The sequence below is a fragment of the Cimex lectularius genome, unplaced genomic scaffold (genome assembly GCF_000648675.2).
Source record: "Cimex lectularius strain Harlan isolate CLEC.00 unplaced genomic scaffold, Clec_2.1 scaffold6, whole genome shotgun sequence".
NCBI classification, from domain to species: Eukaryota; Metazoa; Arthropoda; class Insecta; order Hemiptera; family Cimicidae; genus Cimex; species Cimex lectularius.
In genome coordinates this window covers 1,155,292-1,177,972 of record NW_019392677.1, presented here as the reverse complement: position 1 = coordinate 1,177,972, position 22,681 = coordinate 1,155,292, and the positions used below count along the sequence as shown (strand labels likewise).

Here is a 22,681-nt window from a genome sequence, read left to right as displayed (position 1 = left end):
GGTAAAATAATTTTAGGCATTAAAATAGAATATGAATTTTAAATCATACCTTTCTGCTATTTCCCTACCATGATCTGTTTCAGATAAAATTATGTATAGGAAAAGTTATGAATTATGATGATGTCGGGGGATGGATTCGAACCCGGGACCTTTACCTTGAACGCCGAAACCGTTGCGGCCACCGACACTCCCTAAAAAAACTAGATTTACAAAGGGAAACAGGGTTGAGATATTAGGGGTTGATTTTTTTTTTTCACTTCATACAGGCCAAGAAGTCTATTTTGGCTTAAATTTGTTAAATTACGTACATATGCGTGACACATCATCCGGTGATGGTACCCGTTAGTACGCGATTACCGCCCCAGGAGCCTACGTCACTCTCCAAATGATCGTGGGGCCAAAGAAGAGGATTATTCGGAAGGAATCTTGAGGAGAGGCAATGGATTAAAGGATTATGGTGGTTGGCTAATTGGGAGTGGAATTTTCTATATCGGGATCGGGTTTAGTCTTGACAAATTTAGATTGGAACGTTTCTCTGTGCCATATAGTACAATACCGAAAGTCTCTATAGAGTCAATTAGGGCTGTGTATATTTGTTTAATGTTTACCAGTGTCAGTTTGGATTGCTTGATTAAAACACGGCAGTAATAAGACACAGAATCACCTATGGATCATTAATCTGGAAAAAAGAAAGACTAGCAAACCTATAACATAGTGGCAATGAAAACAACCCCTACAAATGCATTAGAAACTGCTAAACCTCCCTCCACTGAAAATATTTATACATGGAGATGCTAGGAAAATCTCATTTGGGCTCCAGAAACAATCAAATTGGATAGGAACTAAACAATTCGGGCATACAACTATAATTAACAAAATCAGACAAATTCATAGAAATGTGGACTGACTATATGATACCGAAAATATTCTTTACAACATCCTATAATGTCTCAACGGACTATAAAGAAGAGGAAGAACACAGGAGAGCATCAGATGCAATGATATGGTATACAGATGGCTCCAAAACAAATGAAGAAAACGGATCGGGCATTTTCTGTACAAGCCCAAAACATGAGCAACCAAACTCATTAAGGAAGTACACTTCGGTCTTTCAAACAGAAATACATTCCATCGATGCTTGTGCCCTGGAAAATCTTAAAAGAGGTTTCATAAGATCTGATAGCCAAGCCATTAAAGCATTAGCATGTAAAAGAATCACATCACAATTAGTCAGTGAATGCATCCAAAATCTCCAAAACCTAGGGAACACAACAACCTGATGATATGTTGGGTGCCAAGGCACAGAGGAATTTTGGGAAATGAGAAAGCAGACAGACAGGCCAGAGGAGGATCTGCAAGACCATACATAGGCTCCGAACCTATACTTGGGATAACAAAAACAAATATAGAATTCTATGGCAGAATGGATCCAAACAAAACGAAACGCGAAGTTGATAAACTCTAGCGGCGGTAGACACAGTAAACTTATGATAAAACAACCCTCACCAAGACTGGCAAAATCACTGCTCCAATTGGAGAGGGTTAAACTCAAAGGGATGGTAGGACTACTAACCGGTCACTGGCATCTGGGAAAACATCTACACAACATGGGTATATACAAGGATGATTCCATCTGCAAATTATTTAATGCGGAGTAGGAAACAGCCACCCATAACATCTTCGAATGCAAAGCAACAGCTTAATGGAGATTTAAGCTAACATAAGGGAAAAAAACTTATAAGATAAAATTGTAGCATCGACAGTCAATGACTTGATACTTCTAAGGAGAAGGATGGAGTCTATTGCACTGAACTAAGGAACCAGGAAGGTACAATAAGCCAGAAGGCTGCAGTGCCTAGGGAGCACAAACCCCGCTTCCAAGTATCCTTTTTACCATACCATTGGATTGCTTGTCTAGAAGTCTTTTTCTATATTTTATATTTGCGGTTGCAGTCTGTACGCTTTAGTCGTGATTAGTGGTGATTCCTGGTCAGTCATTTGTTTATGTAAAATTGAGATAGTTGATTGGTCTTCGGGGTAGGATTTTGTTAAAGGGAATGAGTGGAAGGAGTTTTCGATTTTTGTTCGTTTGCATTGCAAGGGCAAGAAGATGGTTTTGCAAATTATGAATGGGTAACAGGATCGGAGGAGAATGACTGTATCCTCAGCGAAGGTGAAGGTTATTGATTCTGGGTGAGCGACTAAAGTCAGCCGTACAAATTGTAAACGATAGTGAAAGCGTGTTCCCATGAGGGACTCCGGCTCGGGGAAGGTAAATGGAAGCAGTGATCGTTGACATGGAAAGATCGATCTGAGAAGTAAGATTTAAGGATGAGGTAATAGGTCGAGAATGCCTTTTTATTTACATAGCAGCCTCTGGTGTCATACCCTGTAAAAGGCTAAAAGTAAATCCAGGAATGCTCCAAGGCAATGCGGTTTCAGTTCTAAGATCGATTTTAAGCACAAAAAAGATTTTTTGTTTTTACGCTTCCTGAAAAATACTTTTTTGTTGCACAAAGACAATCTTTTCTCAAGTATAACAAGCCTATTTTTTTGTATTATTACTAAAATTCAAACTGAAGCATTAATTTAAAATATGATACATTAAGAACAACACAAAAATGTGAAACAATAAAAAACATAATTTGAAGATTACAAGCAAAATCATCAGCAAGCATTCAATTTCAGTTAATCAAGAAATTCAAAAGAGAATGGTACATGACTACGAAGTAGTTTTAATTTTAATTTGATTTAAACAATATATTAACAATTTACCGAATAAGTACATCGTTGTCATAAATATATCAATAAACATAACACTCTTGAAATAGTTTTATGTTTAATATTATTTATTATTATTATTACTTTTTAAGGACGTTTTAACGTTAATGTCTTTTCACGCCCTAACATCCAAATCTTCTATCTTAGGTTAGCTATATTCCGGCTGAGTGCTATAAAGCTCTGACTCCAAACATTCACTCATAAACTGATCTATCCTGTCCAAAGCTTTAATTTATCCTTTTAAAATTCTTAATTTGGAAAGCCAAATGTATGAAAAAATCCCAGAAATTGCAGAATGAGGGAGAGAAGAGTTGAGTGGTAAATGGGAAAGGAAAGTGGGGACAAAAACAGGGGGATCCATAAGGAAACATTGGACATTTTTGAGTTTGTTTCTTTTTCGTAAAATGGCGGATTTTAGACTGAATTCAGTGTTCCCCGACTCCGTCTAACAACATATTTCTTTTGTGCCCATTTTAACGTTTTCAGCAAAGGTAATCTCTTTTTGAATAAGGCTAGAGCCTATTAGGGACTTTGCTTGATTTTTTTTTTAACTTTCAGCTCCATAACTTGTGTTTCATACATATATCTTCGGTAAAACGCGCGAAGGTGTTATGTGGGCTTGGCAATTCGTGCAAACTGGAGGAACAGTCTTCTCTTGTCTTTTCAGCCCACATCCACACATAAAAAGCTTCTTCTTACAACAAGAAATTGTACGCCCACAATTGAAACATTTAAAACACCGTAGAGGAGCAGGAGTAAATGGTCTTACACGAATCTTCATATAGGCAACGTACAATTCCTTTGGAGGACACGGGGTATTGAATGTAACAACCCAAAAAAAGATGTCACGACCTTTTTATATATCTACTACTTTCCCACCTTCATTATTTATTATCCTACATATTATTCTTGGTGACAGTGAATGAAGGCCGCCATTATCTTTCCCATCCGACCTACAAATGGCAAAATGTCTTGCCCCAGTAGGAGAAACAGCCGGGGAAGGAATTCTATTTAGAAAACAGATGAAAGAAAAAGCGAAAAAACTAAATAAATAAGTTCACTATTTTTTGTGGTCCGCATGACCAATTAATATTATTCAATTAATTAAGGTTTCTGGTTAAGATAAAAAAGTCAGTGTCACGAGCGGGATTCGAACCCACGAATTTCGGCTAAATACGCCGCTGCTGTTCCACTTGACCTATCGTGACTTTGATCCATTCGGACACTAACTTTCCATGTCAACCCAACCTTTCGAATTTTCCCTCCTTTTTGCCATTTTCAATCGAAGTCACGTAGAAGAACAGCGGCGTATTTAGCCAATGTTCGTGAGTTCGAATCCCGCTCGTAATACTGACTTTTTTATCCCAATCAATACCTTACATAAAGATTAATTAATTGAAAGATGTTATTTGGTCAATCAGACCGCGAAATTTAATGAATTGTAATTAGATTGAGATCGACCAGTAAGGGGATGAAATTATTTTCTGTTTGACTCCCCAGAAAAAAAAAAACGAAAAACAATAATAGTGTACATTTAATATTAATTGCAGATAAGTAAGCATTTTTCTAAAAAAACAATTTATACATAATACTTAATTAATAAACTAGTGTTACCTGAGTGTCAGCCAAAAGCTGTAAACTAATTAACTATGTATTGCACTTTTTTATTCAATCAAATGTATTATAATTAACTTAAATGAACTTAATTAATGTTTTTCATTCGTGGGCGAACAAAATGAATAATACCCAATTCAGTGCAGGTTGGATTATATTTCTACTTCTAGCCGAAGCGAGGTGGCATTAATTAATTGGTGGCAAAGCGGGTATATTCAAATATGACGATTTAAAAATAAACTGATTTCGATCGGAAAAATTGCGAAAAGGTGGAGTTGAGATGGGAAATTAGTGTCCGAGTGGATCGAAGTCACGATAGCTCAAGTAGAGTAGCGGCGAATCTAGCCGAAAGTCGTGGGTTCGAATACCGCTCGTGACACTGACTTTTTTATCTCAACCAAAAAACCTTAATAAATTAAATAAATAAATCTTCCCCAACCGTGAAAACGGGTTTCTAGGGAGAATCAGTCCCCACACTTTCCAATAGGGAGTCTAGCTACAAACTGACACCCAGCAGACTTGTCTAATCGTCAAAATACCTATATTAAACTCACCTCACCAAAAAACACTAAACTGACGAAATAAAGTCCTAGCTACCACAACACACCAGTATCATGCACTTATTGCATCAATATACCTCAAAACTTTGGTCTTTTCCCGGAGGGGAAATTCGTGCTTGTTTCAAGTTTTATAGTCAGGTCATTATTACTTATTATTTTATATTTCATTCTTAATTAACAGATTTTTTGTAAAGGCAGGGAACGGAGAATCCCCCTTAAATCTTAACCGAGGATTATTTTCAATTCGAATTCACCCAACCAGAGAAAACTCTTCTTATCTTAAAGGCGTCTCACAAACTTGGCAAACACCTCTAGCGTACTTGCTCATATCTTAATTACCTGGTTTAAGAGAAACGAAGACTCTAAGAAAAGTGAAAATATATAGCGTTACGACTTTTATCTCTTTTGCCTATGGTTATTTCAGCAGAACAAACAGTTTACAAAAATTAAAAAAATATATTAAATGGCTAAACATTAATATGTAATTTTAATGCACAGGATGAACTCGTCCTGTGTAGTTAATTATATTTTTAATATAATAATGTAATATTTTCTTTGTAAGTAAAAGAAATTTTAAAATACAAAATAAAAGCGTATTTTTAATATAATTAAATATAATGGAAAAAATTAGACTTTGTGATGACCTTAAAAAAATTGACTTTCAGGAACGCAACTGAAAAAACCTTTAATTGCTCCCTGAAACTGGATATTCTTAAAATATAATTAAAATATAAAATCCTTCTGGCCGTTAAGCGACCCCGTACGTGCCAGTTATGTAAGAATAAAATAACAGTTAACAGGTCTAAAGTTTATACGAAATGCTTGGATATATCGTCGGACCTATTCGTAGTCTTGGAACACGGCGCCAGCACATATCGCTGATCCGGTACCTCAGGACTATAGGGATTTTCAAATGTATTTAGTGATTGTGTTGTGTTTCTTTTAATTTATCAAAATGAATATAATTTATTATAGTGACAAAAAAGCGATCGCTTAACTCCCAACGAGGAATATCGTTTGGTCTAGGGTGAATGTGTGACGTCTGGAGAGTAAAAGTTACTTATTAGCGAGAATGGAGTGGGTTCAATTCCGCCCTGGGGAATACGGAGTACTCTAGGAGAGTGAATGTGCCAACACTTCTATGTTTATATCGGACATTGTGTTTATGTTAATTTACTGGAATAAATGTAATTTATTAGCTTGAAAGGAAGAGGTTGTTTAACTCCGACCCAAGAAATACCGAATACTCTGGGGATGGAATGAACCAAACTTCTACGTTGGTATAGGGTGGTGATGTACATATATATTGTATAGTTTATGCCTATTTGTAGTTGACAATCTGAGGTACAAATGAGAGGTTAGCATTTTATGAGCTCTTAAAAGTACATGAGGATCCGTCCGTACCTACGTTTTGATTCTCGAGATGAGAGATGACGCACCTCCGCTCACGACTGGATGGGTGTAACAGCCGCAAGTTTTGGTGTGGACCTCACTCTCCGCTTGTCCATTCCGAATGGATGGGGATGCAAGCACCAGACCGTGTGCCGCTCAGAAAGATGGCTGAACTGCATTAGCCTGGGTCGTCCCGCCGAGCTCCCTAGATGCATAAAGAAGGCGACTCTATCTCCCAGAGTATTTGGGCTCCTCCAGCGTAAGAACTTCCGGATTCGCTCTTGCCCCGGTTTTTTTAAAGTGGAATGTCCTAGAGGAACACTGCCCTCAGAAGGAAACCGCTAACTGTACCCCCGAGCAACTGCTTCACACTAAGTTCTCGCCACTAAGCCACCACGAGTCCATTGCCATTTGGTTTGGACTTGGAAACTTTTCTGTAGTTTAGATGGTTATGCACCCTCTCCCGTCTATGCAGACAGTATATGATATTCTAAGCCTTGTGTGCCTCTGAATTAAAAATATAACACCTAACTTTAATAATGTCGAAACTTCTGTTAGTTATCGATAAAAATGCGTTCAGACGGCAACAGCATTTCTAATTGAATAGTCAAATTCTTATGATGTTATTTGAATTATTTAACCAAAATAAGTAAGAAAATATTCTGAGAGCTCTCACTAAGAAGAGAACTGGGAGGACTTGACTTGAACAAGGTCATCCTCACCCGATTAAAGATAGGCCGTGCGTGGTTGACGCATGGACACTTTCTTTTGGTCCAAAGCCCGCGTATGTCCGGAATGCAGAAAAAGGTTGTTCGTGTGAGTGCGCAACTCATTGGCTCCATTTAGAAAGCGTGTAGAAATGTTACTCAATATAAGAATCGTGCTTAAGCAAGGCAGGCACTATATTAAATGCGGAACTATTTTTCTCTACTTGGAAAACAGATTAAGTTGACAGTACATTAAAAACCCGCTTTTCTTTGAAATAACGTCACTCATGCTTTACACCATGACCTCCATCCTTGCGGCTTTTATCATTTTGACAAGGAACTCTTCATTGCGCTATCAATGGACGGCATATTCTTTCAAATAAAAATATTTTTAAATACGTGTCTAATTTTAGCATTGCAGTTATAACTACGTCGTCTAATTGGCCAAATTACTTCGGCTGTCCGAGAAGACAATCACGATAGCTCAAGTAGTTAGAGCAGCGGTGTATCGAGCCAAAGGTCATGGGTTCGAATCTAGCTCGTGACACTAAGTTTTTCATCTCAACCAAGACTTACATAAAAAGAATAATTATTTGTAATTAATGTTTATTTTAATACTGAAAAATCAGTAAGAATTCATACAGTTGTTCTGAATTATTAAGCCAAAATAAGTATATCAAAATATTCTGAGTGGTCTCACGTATCAAGTACACTACCTATAGGTGGCCCTCGGAGGATCTGACTCGTAGAAGGGTCATATCACCCGATTAAATCTAGGCCATGCGAGGTTGACACATCAACACTTCCTTTTGGCCAAAGCCCGCCTATATGCCTACATGCAGAGAAAGATTGTTCGATGTCCATATAGAAAACATATATAAATGGCACCCGTGAAAAGTGATCATGAGCAGCTAATATCTAGTTCCCTTGTTCCGATTCTCGGAGAAAACAGGATTGTTTTATTGTATATAGTTTTGTGTCAAAAGGTGTGCTAAGAATGAATCTATTTATTAGCGTGAATGTATAGTGTGAGAGGGTCTATGGCGGAATAACAAGTACTCCACCATTGAATTGGTGGAATGAATACTCCAGTATTGAATGTAGATAGAAAAGAATGTATTTAAGAGGGAGTGAGAGTGTGAATGGATTTGGATTAAGGACTGATTGTGTTGGGTGCTGAAATGATCCAGCACCCAGATCCCAACTGAGTCGCACCCCGGACTGCCAACACCCCGAGCATTTGATAAAAAAAAACTTTTTGCTAAAAGGCAGACTTAAATGATTTTGTTTATTTTTCTATTTCAAAAATAAATAATTACAAGAATTTGAAATAGATCAATGTTCATTGGTTATTGTTAAAAGAAAAAAATGTGCAAATTGTAACATATTTGTAATTCTTAGTGTCAACAAAAAATCTTAAATTAATTTGAGGGTTTTCAATAACTATTGAATAAAGGTAACAATAAGTTACCCCGAATTCAGTTAAGGCTGTTTGAAGTGGAAAGGGCCAATTAATAATTTTCCTTCGGGCTTGTGGGAGGAACGGTCCCGACGCGTTGTCGTCTGTATTATAAATCATGTCAAAAATGATTTATCCTCTGGCCGAGATTATAAACGCCGCTCAAGAGAATAGAGGGAAAGGGGTGAAATATTTTTAGTTAAACATTTACTCCTAGATAGAATTTTTACTATACGTGTTTGTTGAAAGATGGCAAAATGCAAATCGGTCTAAATTTATTACCCCGGACCGCCAATTTCTGTTCTGGCTTTGGGCATAAGAAACTTCCACCCAAATCCTTTTTTTTTAACTTACCCAACTAAATCATTTTCAAGCAGCTTTTTTTATTTGAACGAAAATATTTTCGTGAGTTTTCTTGAACGGTCTGCAAATGTAATCTCTGTAGTTTCATAGCCAATTACACATTTACATAACTTATCCTTATATCACATAAATATATATAATTTGTACCCCTAATAAATATTTCTATTCTAAATAATGTTTTATTCAATATATGATTTTTTCGAAATCTCTTATTCTGTCTCGCTCTTATTCTCTTTAGCCATCTATTTCGCACACTGTAATTTTTCCTAACAAATTATATCCCTATTCTAATAGAGTTCTAGTATATATACTACATAACTTTTTATTTATTTTCGCTAACACACACTTTATTATCGTCCTTTCATTATATGTTTCTTAAATTTTTGTAATGGAGTCTGTTTAATGATTACTTGTAGATCGTGAGATGCGGTCTAGTGTGACGTAGGTTTAGACAAACATTTTCTTTATCGTGCCAACGTTTCGATCTTTATTGGGATCATCTTCAGGGGCCTGGGATTTATAAACATAATTTAAATTATACAAATACATGTAGGATGTGAAAAAAATGAATTTATACAATGCTAAAAATTTTAGACTCAACCAAAGTATTTGTACTCACTGCCCAACTTCCTTCCCCACCCCTTCAAAAGCCAACGGATATAAACCTAAAACATCAATATCTCACTGGCACTCTCAATACGACAAGAATGACACATCTACACGCGTTTATAAATCCCAGGCCCTGAAGATGATCTCAGTAAAGACCGAAACGTTGGCACGATAAAGAAAATGTTTTTCTAAAACCTACGTAACACCAGACCGAATCTCACTACATCTCCAAATGGTCACTAAACACCACACAAGCCTGTTTAATTTTGTGCTTCACAGATCAAGTGTGGGGTTATGAAGAGTATGCTGGAGCAGAAGTCGTGCTGTTTTATTTATCAGAAACTGAGAAACCTTTTTTGGTTACTTAGTTACGCCTCATTACATCCTCTACCGTGGGACTGAGCTGGATACCGTGTCAACCTACACGCCGAGCCTACACCTTAACTACACGGTACAGGTGGCCTGACAATCGCCTTACAAAAGATTAAAGTGGAATGTATAAAATTAGATGTGTTTTGGGCGGAAAACTACTCGTGGCTGGCAAGGAAAGACCATATCCTGGATCACCTCTTACGAATGGATGAAAAGAAATTGAAAAATGACATAAAAATTATATTAAACAATTCGCCGAGGGGAATTAACAAACTTTAAGGTACTCGTCCAATGATCCATAAATTTAAATCGTACAGGACCAGATGTGCGCTCCTAGTAAACCAGCAGGAGCGGATTCCAACTTAACTAGTTGGATCTTCGGTTTGAGAGCAGAATCGCTAAACCTAAAGCCAAACTTTAGAACGAAGATAGATACTGGCGGAAAAAGTGCTCGATTTGTAACACCGATGAGGACTACACTCTCCGCTTCCTCTGCCAGTGCCCGGGATTTAATGAATTTAGAAAGGGGAAAATACGATTGACACATGAAGAGGCGATCGGCTTGCTGTGCGGAAAAAATGGCGCAAGGAAATAACTGTCAGAGCTTTGCAGGGCGACAATTTTTAATTTATTGTTTTAGTATAGGACTACTTTTAATTTATTTGTTACCTTCAAGGAATTTGTTTTATTGAAGATAAATTCTTGACATTTGATATTCTTTTGGTAACTTGACTCAATGATTTTTGGGTTTTTTTCCCCCTATATGATTTCTAGTTGACTAAGACCTGAATTTTCGGCTGAACATCCGGCGGACGCTATGCATTGTGGCATTACTTATTTTACACACACACACACACACACACACACACACACACACAGAGGCATGATATTGTATAATGTTCTTCAATTAATGTTTCGACTTTTTTTATTTTTATCTTATTCTCCCATGAAAATTATTTTCTCTTTATTAATAAAAAAATTGATAGCTGTACGGGGAAAATCGTGGATGGAAAAAAACTGTCAGACATTTGTAGAGCAGGCTGGAGATACCGTTGATTTTGTGGCCGAGAATTCAATTTTTAATTTATTTTTTTTGGTCTAAGAGTACGTTTAATTTATTTGTTACGTATAAAGAATTTGTTTTATTTTAAGTGAAATTCTTGAGAATTGATATTCTTTTGGTAGTTTGACTCTATGTTTACGTTTTGTTTTTCTTATTTTATTATATTATTTCTACGTTGACTAAAACCTGAACTTTCGGCAGACGCTAAGCATTGCGGTTATATTTATTTTACACACACACACACACACACACACACACACACACACACACACACACACACACACACACACACACACACACACACACACACACACAACACACAAAGCATAATATTGTACAATGTTCTTCAGTTAATGTTTTGTCTTTCTTTCGTTATTTTCTACTTATTCTCTCATGAAAATTATTGTCCCTTTATTAACAAAAATACGATAGATGTGCGGAAAAAACAGTGGATAGAAAAAAAACTGTCAGACTTTTGAAGAGCAGCCTGGAAATACCGTCAATTTTTGATCGAGAATTCAATTTTCAATTTATTTTTTTGGCCTAAGAGTACTTTTAATATATTTGTTACCATCAAGCAATTCGTTTTATTTTAATTTAAATTCTTTGTTTTGACATTTGATATTTTTTTCGCAGTTTTGACTCTATGTGTATTATTTTTTTTCATTTTTCATTTGATTTTTATGTTTACCTGAGACCTGAACGTCTGGCAGACGGCTAGGCATTACTGTAATATTTATTTTATACACACACAAAAAGGCATAATGTTGTATAATATTCTTCAATTAATGTTTTTCTTTCTTTATTCATTTTCTACTTGTTCTCGCATGGAAATTATTTTCTATATAATAATAAAAAATGATATATTCACAAGCCTTGTTGAAACAAGGCACCGGGAGGGAGTGAGAGAGGGAAAGAGAGAGAGAGAAAGAGAGAGGAGAGAGAGAGAGAGAAAGAGAGTACGGGAGAATGAGGGAGAGAGATAGAGTAAGACAGAGAGAAAGAGAAAGAGAGAGAGAGAGAAAATTATGTTTATTGAGAAAATCGCATTCACAAATGAGCAATCTGCTGTTTTTCACTTAAAAAACATATTATCACAAACAAAAAATTTTCAGACACAAGTTATTTCAAATACATAAAAATTTAATCTGACCCAGTTTTATGGTATAATGTTATTTTTTTAAATTGTTGAGATTCCTCGTAGTTGTAAGAATAAATTTTTAGTCAATTTCCAAATTTTTTCAATACCTAATTAACGTGATTTATATTTTGAAATAAGTATCGATCAATTTGGACATTTATAGCTGTATGCAAATTAACTATTACAGGAATTTAATGGCTGTATCGCGTTACCGTGATAACAATGACGTGAGGGATAAAACGGGCCTCTCTCGTTGTCCAATGACAGCTGAAAAACCTGTTTGTATTCGATTAGCGTTGGCAAACACAACGAAAGTCCGTATATACTTCTTTGCTGACTTTGACGATTAATCCAATAAGCTACTTATTGATTTGTGCCACATTATCGCGTGAAGAAAAACAGGGTTGAAAGACATTTCGTTAAATATAAATCCGATGAAAGACATTTTCAGCGGTTTCAGAGTTTCTATCCTAACATTCACTCGCCCTGTAAAGTCCGCACTTTACTAAATAAATAACGCATTTGATAACTTTATTGGTCTTTACTTGTTTCCCTTTAGATATTGACTTGACAAAAACGAATTGTTATTTCCTAACGCATTAAGAAAAATATTTAAACAGTAAAATTCATATTTGCCCATTTAAAGATCATTGTTTCTTAACTGATAACAATAATGATGTATCTAAGCACATTTAAACAAATCTGCAAACACCAAACCTAAAGCGTGCAATCTGAGGATGTATTTTGTTAATGGATGATTAAAATCAAGAATTATATTAATTGTATAGATTTTGTGTCAGTTAGAATGCTTTACACCTTAATATCTTTTTTACAAAAAAAGTTCTAAGAACATTTTTCGAAAAGTTTACAAGGCAGTCAGACAAAAAAAGGCCAACTAAAGTTGTTAAAACGACACTACTTGATTAGATGAATTTTTCATTTTCATCAACTTACACGTTACATCTTTCAATTATTTTTTTTTTTTTATGTAAGGTCTTGGTTGAGATAAAAAAAGTCAGTGTCACGAGCGGGACTCGAAACCACGACCTTCGGCTAAATACGCCGCTGCTCTAACACTTGAGCTATCGTGACTTCGATCCACTCGGACACCAACTCTTCATCTCAACCTACAACCGTTCGAATTTTACCTCTTTTTGCCATTTTCAAATGTCGTGTAATCAGGATTCGATTCTCAGCGACTTATGAAGTGGGACTTTTGTTTTTACAACTAAAAGAAATAATAATAATAATTAATTGAAAGAAGCAACTTAGTCTATTGACCACTAAAACGTAAATGGATTTACATGTTACAATTTAATTTTTCTCTTACGACTAGCTAAAACTGAGTCACTAGTGATTATCAGATAATTATTTAAAACGAAGATCTTTTAATATCTTATCAAAAATTAATGAAAAAACTTACTAATTTCTTATTTGAGACCAAAACACATATAAACACTCCTTTTTTTTATATTTGTCCACGATTTGGAAATACAATTCCACCTCACCTAGTGGTTCAAAAGCCAATATTAACCATTATTTTTTCGAAACTATAACTCATTTTGTTTGAAAAAAGTCTCATATTCATTTCATATATTCGTGGTTTTCAAACAACAGGCTTGAACTGAAATCAGGGTAATAAGCAGGTTGAGGCGAACCTATCTTTGTTTTTATTTTTACGAAAAACTGTGAAAACTTTGTGTGTGGCCTGTTGCATAATCGAGCAAATTTTCGGAATTTAAGGACCATCTAAAAGAAACAAAACATAATTTCAATTCAAATTTAAATACAAGAGTGTTACATAGTTTCAACAAAGGGAAAGAACTAGATTGGTTTGAGAAATTCGAAATTAAAAAAATGTAAAATTGAACATGGTGATAAATGCATTAATAATATAACAGATTTTGATCTACCTCCCATTTTAAATATGTACATAAATAATATCAAACATCCAAATAATTAATCTAATTATTTTAATTGTTATTATTTTTATAGTAATTTATAGTAATATTAAGTATTTATTATTCTAATATTTATTTGTGTTATAATTTCCGCGTTTCGCACGTCCAAATTGAGCGTCATTAAAAACATCAGCTGATAATTGGAACGTCGCGTTGGCGGAGGTATCAGCGGTTCACTTTGGCAATTCATGTCGTGGTTGTAGAAGTCCTTCAACCTGATGATGAGCTAACAGGCTCGAAATCCGGTCGTGGCAAAACAACTTACTGTGAGTAAGAACTATCCTTTTAAAAAAGTATAGAACGCCACACTCACTCCATTATTAGCATTTCTATTAAGAGAAAACTGTTTCCCTCGGTCTATGAGTTGGAGAACGAAGAAGACCGGAGCTTAGGCCAATGGCATGTAAAGGACCTACAGCCCCACCTCGGAAGTCTAGACTCCATGGAGTAAAGAAAAAAAGGGTTAACCTTTTTTTCGGAAGAAGGAGTGGAAATGTTACAAGTGACCATGAGAGAATATAATTTTTGTTTTTTTTTTGCTCTGGGGTGATCAGGCTCGGGCAGGGGCGAGAGTGCGTGCGTGACAGTGTATTATTTTATTATTTTTGGGACTTTTCTCATCCCAGTCTTGGAGTGGATGGTTCGCGTGGGTGAAGGGAGAACCGCTCTGGAACGACGAGAAAAAGGACGTACACGAGGTTCGAGCTTTTAAGTTATATTATAAGATTGGTTTCTGGACAGTTTTTTTTTTAAATTCTTAAGAGACTTGTTTTATTTTTTTTATTTTTTTATTTTTTTTGTTTTACATCTTATTCATAATACAGAGGACATTAATATTTTACTTTCTTGTTTGTTTGTTTTTTATTTGTTATCTTGTTATTTCACCCCGAGGGTTTCACTGTTTTCCTAAAGGAAGAAAATAAAATAAAAATAGTGTGGCGCTCGATTATTTCCCTTTTGGAGACGAAGCGGCCACGGGGAAAAAATCTCCACTCAGCCCCAGGTACCAGGCGACCGGGTGAATTGCCAACGGTCCGGCGAGGAACCGTAACATTATGGCTTCGAATTCCGAAAGAACCCATGGCTATTTAATTGATAATGGTTCGAGATGGTATGAAAAATATATTGTAAAGTGATTGGACCCTTCTGTAAGATAGGAAATACTTTACTTTTTACTTATTCCTGTTCCTTTCTCAGCAACCAACGTCGTCCACATTTTGAACATTACATCGACAAACTTATTCGGTAATAATCGACTCATAAGAATAGAACTAATCAAATGATATAAACTTTCAAACGATTATTTGTCTCGCCTTACAAAAAAAGTCTCATGTACACATCGTTGTCAATCATGATCATATTGTCAACATTAACCAATCGGGACGTACAGAATCCATAGTAGACATAGAGGAAATTTAGTGGAGTTCAATCACACGTTCCAGCCCCAGTAGAATTTAGTTATTTTTCAAAATCCTTCTAGTTCTACTTCGTATCCAACCTCTATTAAACCCTAGACTCTTCTTCTAACCCCGAGCTCTTTACGAAAATCCGCAAGACAGGTAAATCGGTTTCGCTATTTCCTCCCTAGGGAACGGTGCTGTGATGATGGATTACTTCTCCACTCACACATATAACGCAAAATTTACAGAACAACAAAATTTCTTGAAGCACTCTAGGGCTGTTGTATGTAATAATAAAAATAAAAAGGTTTAACAATGCCTTTAAACTTTGTTTGTTGTATGCAATATCTATCGTGGGTATCAAGCTTAAAGTCAACACCCTGCCATCATCTTGTTGCCAGCTTTTTCCCGAATCAATCATCGCTCGTGATTATAATTGGTTTTATATTTATAGCAAATATCCATATTTAATTTAAATTGTGATGTTTTTCACGCCAGAGAATGTTTAAGTTTTTATTTTGTCTTGTTACTAAAATTGTTCGTTTCATTGGTAGATTGAGAATGAAAATCTCTCAATGTAATATTAATTATGGTTTAATTGTTGACATAGTTGAAATTGCTATCTGGTCGACGAAAAGGCCTATAAAAGCCAAATTTTTCCACTGAAAATTTGGAAACTGGTTTAACAAAACGAGATATGCTTACAAACAAGAAAACGCCCTAAATTGTACGGTTTACATCGTCACATGATAAATCGCGATGACCTAATCTTGGCTGGATATTCCATACAGCGAGTTACAATGGCGTTTGGTGCCCAATTTGGCAGACAATCGGCTTACAATAGCCCGTGGACTTCGTTTAAAATTGTTCAATGGCTAGATGATTGCGGATCAACTTGAATACTTCTGTTCCATGCACTGAAAAGTCTTCACTACAATTCAGTAGCTTTTTGTAGTTCCTTTATCACGTTCGTTGTCCGTTTTCAACTCAGAAGCCAAAAAAAGTCGCGACTTTTCCTTTAGAAAGATTCGTTTCGACGGAAATGAAATTACCTTTAGAGTATATAGTTGAACGTATAGTTAAGCAATGCAAATAATTACAATAATTATAACTTCTAAAAACGAACGATTTAAAAATGTTTTTATTTATTTCAGAAAGGAGTAATTCACGTTATAGTGCGATTTGTCCCCACATAACGGAAATACGGTAATATTCTAAAAATTGAAATAAAACTGCTAGTCACGGATCACTGGTTACACTCGAATTGATGTTCGTTGGCCCCTCTGTCTCCATAAAGCCATTTCAATCAACAGTTCGAGTCATGCTAACATCCCTTATTTCCGCATCATTGACAAAGGGTTTAAAAGTTGGCCAGCGTTCAAAGACCAAAAATGAATATCCGTTTTTTCACCCCTTCTTCCCCGCTACCGACAATAGAATATTTAATGGCCTACTAAATGCCATTTTAACATGCTCTCTCACCGAAAGAGTTTTCTCTCATACCGGTTACACGGTGGTCAAATTCAATTTTGAATTTGCTTTCTTGGAAGCCATTATAATTTAGTACTGTGTAACATAGAACACACAGGACCAAATTGTATCTGGTTTACAAAAGAACTGGCCGGTTATAACTGAAAAAATACTTGAAACTAAAATAAATTAATCAATTAATGATATTATAGAGTTTAGTCTATCATTTTTCCATTATTCCTTATATTTCTTCAAAATCACTTTTCAAAAGGTGAAAAAGAATTTACCAATAATTACTGCGATTGTTATTTGTGAAAATTTATTTGCATTATTTAGTATAAAAATAAACAATTTCTTTTAGGGACAAAACTTTATATAAATTATCAAGTGGTGCAGTTAAAATTCTTTAAATGAGAATGACATTATCTAATTTAAACCTTAAAAGTCTGGGGAAAACTAATGGAATAATTAGTGAAATCGGTTTTAAAAATTGGACTAATCCTACCTTATTGGAAACAATCTTCCAAAACAAAGTTCAATCATAAAGTCAATCATCAATCAGAAGGAAGGATCACATTGCTTGACAAAAAAATCAAAAGAACACATGGCGCCAAATTGTATATTAATGGAGAACTGACCTGATATAACTAAAAAAATACTTGAAAATAATATATATTAATCAATTATTGATATTAGTTAGGATTAGGATTTTGGCCTATCATTTTTCCATTTTTGTTTATTTTATCAGAGTCACTCAGACTTCAACAAAAAATCTTACAAATGATGATATTTGTTATTTGTGAAAATTTATCTGCATTATTTAGTATACGAATAGAGAATTTATTTTATGAAGGACCAGCTTTATGTACTTATCAATTAAGGCAGTTATACTTCTTCAAATGAAAGTGACTTTATGTCATTTAAACCTTAAAATTCTGGGGGCAAACTGATAGTACTGTGTAACATAGAACACACAGGACCAAATTGTATCTGGTTTACAAAAGAACTGACCGAGAAAAATACTTGAAAATAAAATAAATTAATCAATTATTGATATTATGGAGTTTGTTCTGTCAGTTTTCCATTTCTGTTTATTTTTATCAAAGTCATTCCGCAGACCTCAATAAAAAAACTTTGATATAATTGTTATTTGTGAAAATTTATCTGCATTATTTAGTATACAAATAAATAATTTATTTCCTGAACAACCAACTTTATATACTTCTTAAGAAGGGCAGTCATAATTCTTCAAAGGAAAGTGATTTATCTCATTTAAACCTTACAAATCTGGGGAAAACTAATGGAATAATTAGTGAAATCGATTTTAAAAATTGGACTAATCTTAACTTATTGGAACCAATCTTCCCAAAAAACGTTCATTATTTTATATTAATTTATTCATTATATTCTAATTACAAAAGAACTGATATAACTGAAAAAATACTTGAAAATAATATAAATTAATCAATCATTGTTATTACGGAGTTTGGTACACCATTTTTCCATTTCTGTGTTGTTTTATCAGTCACTCCGCAGACCTCAACAAAAAAATTTAAAATTTATGATATGATTGTTATTTGTGAAAGTTTATCTGAATTATTTATTATACAAATAAAAAATTTATTTCGTGAACAACCAACTTATACTTATCAAGTAGAGCAGTTCTAATTATTCAAATGAAAGTGACTTTATATCATTTAAACCTTAAAAACCTGGGGAAAACTAATGGAATATTTAGTGAAATCTATTTTAAAAATTGAACTAATAACCCTTACTTATGGGAACAAATCTTCCAAAAAAAATGTAAAAAGGTGGGTCAGACTGCTTGACCTCAAAATGAAATGAATTTTCATTAACCAATGTTACTGTGAGAGATTTAGTAGCGTCTGTTTTTTGAAGATAGGCGAATCGCTCTTCGTTTATAATCGCATGACCGGTTACATCTCGTTTTTACATCCGACCGACATCAAAGAGAGTGTTTTTATGTTTGACTTAACAGTTTAACTAACTTGTATTAAAAACGTTTCTTTTATAATGACCCGTAAAAAAAAAAATTAAGTAATATTTCGCCTGAAAAGATTGGTAGAGACTAAACTAATACCATAACATAGAATAGAATAGAAATCATTTCATGTTTGTTTTTTTTTATTGGCCTTATGATCTTGCATATTAGCCATAGTACGAATTCTTGTGTGTTCAAATTGGGGGTTATCGGGAAAAAAAGGCCAGAGGCGACGGTGGGAATCGAACCCACGACCGCGGTGTGAGCTGTACCTTGGTTGCTTATGAGAGAAACATCATAATGGAAAGAATTTTTTTTTAAATTAATTAAATTTATTTATTAAAACTGGTCTTATTAGAACAACCATTAATTTTACAATAATATTATAGAATAAATAAATGTTTACATTCTTATAAACCCATTGGTACAATAAGATTTACATTTCACTATTCACTATTCACTTTTAACTACACAAGTTCATATGGCTTTGTTCTTATTAATCTTCTTTAATCTTAACAGCATGCGGCATCACTAAAGCAACTTGATATGGGAAGAAATTACCTCCAAGTGGCTGGAATTGTGATAAGTGCGACATGGAAAAAACTCTCTGGCTCAATTTGACAGATGGCTCCATCCATGTGAAAGAAAGTACTTCATCGGCGGTAATGATGCACTGCAGCACTTCAAAGAAACAGGGTATCCACCAGCAGTCAAACTCGGCACCATTAGTGAGGGCAAAGGAGATGTATTCAGTTATATCGATGACGACCTTGTTAAAACCCTTACCTCATTCAGCACCTCGCGCATTTTGGGATCAATATCCAAAACATGGAAAAATGTAAAGGTTTAACATGTACGTAACTAAAATCAACCATATCCTTAATTTATTAGAATTAATATATCCAAATTTTACAATGGGGGACCGCGGTAGCCGAGTGGTTAGCATGAGAGACTCTCACGCCGCGGTCGTGGGTTCGATTCCCACCGACGCCTCTGGCCCTTTTTCCCGAAAAAAGAAAAAAAAAACATTGGCATACATTCTAGTATACGTTGAATTACAAAAAGAGTATAAGCTAAAATAAATCCTCCAAGCATAAACATAATATATTTTTGTATATGTACCGCCGAAGCGAGTCACACCTGATCGTGCCATGCCAATGCCTCTTAAAGGGAGCGAGTAGGGTGGGCCGGAACGAAAGGGTACAAGTGGGATGAAAGGTTAGAACGGAACTTCGGGAAGTAGGACGGATCGAGTCTAGAACAAATGGAATGTTAAGTGGATAGTTAGGTTAGAGACTTGGTAGGGAGCTTGGTTAATTTTGACGACTTTTGGTTATTTGGTTAGATGGAATTTGATATTGGATGGTTCCGTGGTATCCCACAGCTCTACTCCTCATCGGTCTTAGTAGTATTTTGTAGAAGGTTAGTTTGGTTATGACAGATTCTGGTGAAGCAGCCTTCATAGGTAAGGCTGACACTCTCAATGCTGATGGATTAGGAGGAGAGTAGGTCTCTGAGTCAAAGTCTTTAGAGCGATGTGGAGGATTCAGAGGACGGTAGTTAATCAAGATAACTTGAGCAGAAGAAACAAGACCATAGAAAAGAGCGGAATTTCAAGAAAAGAGAAGGGATCAAATTTAGGAAGGTAGAGAATGTTGCTTTTATGAAAAAATGAGCTCTTACATAAAGATGTTAGGTCTCCCTGTTCGTTTCTTACGAGCAATCGGTGTGTTTCCTCATATATAAATATATATCTTATATGTATACGGTACATTTGTAAATAATTACCTTATTTTCTTATTACGAGTGAACTGATTTTAAAAAATGTAATGTTTGAACATTACTTAGATTTAATTACTTAATTCAATATAAAAGTTTAAGAAAACAAACATACTCTGATTTTTAAAATTTTAGAACAATCAATTTCTTAAATCATTTAAGGTTATTTCTGCTTTTATAATTGATCTTATTAAATAACAAAACTCTGCGTACGAAATTTAAAAAATGTAGCATGGAGTTAAATTTAAACATTAAAAAATTAAAATTAGTCAATACGGCCAAATTGAGGAATCAGAAATAAAATTATTTTTATATACAAAAATACGAGTTTTTAGTAAATAACTGGTCTAACCTAAAAACATTTAGCTCATTGATGTTAGAAGAGGGGAAGTATATTTTTAAGCATTTTCATTGATAATTGTTTCTAAACAAAAAGCTCATAAGACCAAATATTATTGATCATAAATAGTAAATAATGCACATATAACCAATATTTGATCATTTTCAGGACAGATTAATGGAGTGATTTTATGTGTCTAGGATTTTGGCAGAGAAAATTTTTTTAGTGTCATCAGCGAAGTAAAAATAGACCAGAAATGTTAAGTTTGAGTACTTGATTGATATAGATTATAAAAAATTGGTCCCAATACAGTACCTTAAAACACCCCAGATGGAATAGGAAAAGAAGAGCTGTATGAATTCTTTATTTTAGTGATTTGAGTTCAATCAGAAAGATATAGTTTCCATGAGAAGAACCAATATTAAGTCATAAAAAAATGTTAAGTTATCATTATCTACAGAGTCAAACTCTTTATTATATCTTAAAAAAATGTCATATACGTGGTTACCATTTGGTGGTTCACTTACTGTGTAGCATGTAGGAAAATAAAGAGATTGCTTTGTCGACTTTCAAGTGTACAGTGCATACTGATTATTTGATATAATTTTATTTTTCCTTGTAAATTTCACTTATAAGTAACTATGTAATTATTAGTAACGAATTTAATAATCGCCTATCAGTTTTTATAATACAACATAGAAACTTTCGACCTAAGTTAAATTAAATTATTATCACTTAATTAAATTGACGTTTTTTACGAAACGGGGAAAATAATTTGAGAAACAACAGTTAGAAACAGGTAAAACAGATGAAACGATAATAAAGCAATTAGCAATTATTTAAAAATTCTGCTTTTAATAAATTAGTACAATACTTGTAGCAGAAAGTAATATTTGTGCTTATTGAATTAAAAAATAAGACAAAATTACTTATTTCAACTATTGTTTTCTTTTCAAATTGCTTTCCTTGCATACAGATAAAAATGTTACCTTCTATTACTGGATGAAAATCATTCAAAACCCTTTTTCACCATCTGAAACAAAACAACATAATTATCGATAATATAAAAGCTCGAAAAGGGCTTCCCAATCAAACGAAAAATAATGTAAACAAAGCAATATGAAATTTATACAAAATAACTCTCAATTTAGTGTAGTTGTCGTCTAGTATTATACTAAAATAAATCGATAATGAATAAAATTCATTATTTGATATTAACACATGTTCCCTTCTGCTCTTTTAAAGTGCTCTTAAATACCCCTACGATGTTGATGAAAATCCCACAAAAAAGTGTAGGATATTTAAATTATTTTAAAGTGTAACGTGAGGAGAAGGCGAAATGAAAGATATGAAGCTAGACCAAAGAGGCTCTCAAAGAATTCCTACAACTAATTAATTCTCTCCACCGTAATATAAATTTTACATTGGAAATTGGCAAAGATGGTTGTTTGAACTTTTTAGACCTAAAACTGTCCATAATAAACAACCTAGTTGAAATAGAAGTATATAGAAAACCCACAACTACAGACACTATGATACCAGCGGATTCTTCCCACCCATGGTCCCAAAAGGCTGCTGGTTTCATTTGGCTCATAGACCGGATGTTAAAACTTCCGCTAACACCTGATAACTATAAAAAAGAATTAAAAACTATTAAAACCTTAGCAA

The 22,681-nt window shown here is 34.4% G+C and overlaps 1 protein-coding gene across 3 annotated transcripts in view; it reads right to left on the bottom strand.

Moving 5' to 3' along the window:
* LOC106673751 (cyclic nucleotide-gated cation channel subunit A) overlaps positions 1-22,681 on the bottom strand; it is a 353,803-nt gene that overhangs the window by 297,024 nt on the left and 34,098 nt on the right. For 2 of the 3 annotated variants that reach the window (XM_024225513.1, XM_014405961.2), the window contains exon 2: positions 22,003-22,046. The exons of the other annotated variant lie outside the window; for it this stretch is intronic. The gene's annotated coding sequence lies outside the window, so the exon portion shown is untranslated. The remainder of the gene's footprint in view (positions 1-22,002; positions 22,047-22,681) is intronic. 3 annotated transcript variants of the gene reach the window in all.